The following is a 1,540-nucleotide window of genomic DNA, read 5'->3' as shown; positions in this document are numbered from 1 at the left end:
GATGGCTAGCACACACGTGTGGGTCGCTTCACTTCTAGTAACCGCGTGAGTGCTGCGCTTTGTGACGGGGAGATGGCAAGCTGAGGGGAGCGCGGCGGTGGCTGGGCAAACCCCGAAGCTGCTCATGTGGAGTATGATGGCCGCGGTGATGGGCCGTATTACGGAGGCCGCGGTGGTGGACAAGGCAGTGGCAATCCCGATGATAGTGCTGGCCGTGGGCGCGAATACTACAAATGCCAAGGTAGCGGTGGCGGTCACTGTGTCCGTGGTTATTACCAAGAGATGGTGTTGACCGTGGGTACTAGCAAGGAGGCGGTGATGGCAGCCGTGGCCGTACATACTACCAAGGAGGCCGCAAGAGCCTGTACACTATCGGCGAGCTGCCGTTCAACACCAAGGAGTTTGAGGTCACCTTACGAGACTACAAGTTAGGTCCATCTAGGCAAAGGTAAACTCAGTTTGTCAGTCAGTCTGCCCCGCGACATGACAACATGAGGTGATTAGGTTCCCCATGACATGTATGTTTGTAGGAGGGAGGGGAAAACTACTAGGAAAAACCATAGCAGAAGCGTTGGTTTTTGGACTACCAGTAGCGCATGTACCCGCGCTACTGCTACGACGCTACAGCTAAGTTTTAGCAGTAATCCTTGTTTTACCCCACGCTATTGCTAAACAGAAATACCAGTAGCGCTGGTGCCCCACGCTACTAGTATTCCACATCCACGCTACTACTAATGGAATAGTAGTAGCACTTCTATAATACCCCCACGCTACTAGTAACTAATTAGATTTTTTTTTAAAAATCTACCTATTCCAGTTTAGACATACATTTCATAGTACTCACATGCATTTCATAATACATACATGTTATGCATACAGTCAACCATACATAACTAAAATAGATAATTAATACATATATACGCCACACGTGTAGGTCATCGGCGTCAGCGCCTTTACAAGCCTGTGTTGATGGTGTTGATGTCGTCGTCGCCACGGCAGCACCGTGATGATGTTGTCATCGTCGGCGCCGCAGCACTGTGACGATGTCGTCGTCGTCGCCGCCGCAACACCGTGTCAATGTCGTCGTCGTCGCCGCCTCCGCCTCTCCCTCCTCCCTCCACCTCTCCTCTCCCCTCACTGTCCATCTCTCCCTGCTCAGCTACGGCCAGGCCACCATCCCCTGCTGCTGGCACCTCCATCTTCTTTGTTGCTGCTCGCCTAGTACTGATGCCATCTCCTCTTTGCTGCTGAGCAGGAACTGCTGCTGCCTCATCTTTGCTGCTGAGCAGGACCTGCTAGGGCCAATATCAGATGGTGTTGTTCCAATAATAGATGAATTTCCTGCACATCAGCAAACATGAAAAACAATGATGTAAATGTACTATACTGACTGTAATGCACAACCAGGTAGTAATTGACTGAATTACGATACAATGATGTGATAGATTTTGATGTGAAAAAATGTACTCCAGGAGTATTGTACTGTGAAAAACAATTAGAGTAAAGATGAGCTTGCAACTGAACATTTAGAGAGGACCTG

The sequence above is a fragment of the Triticum dicoccoides genome, chromosome 7B, assembly GCF_002162155.2.
Source record: "Triticum dicoccoides isolate Atlit2015 ecotype Zavitan chromosome 7B, WEW_v2.0, whole genome shotgun sequence".
NCBI lineage: Eukaryota > Viridiplantae > Streptophyta > Magnoliopsida > Poales > Poaceae > Triticum > Triticum dicoccoides.
The sequence above is the reverse complement of the archived record's forward strand: the minus strand, read 5'-3'. Positions refer to the sequence as shown.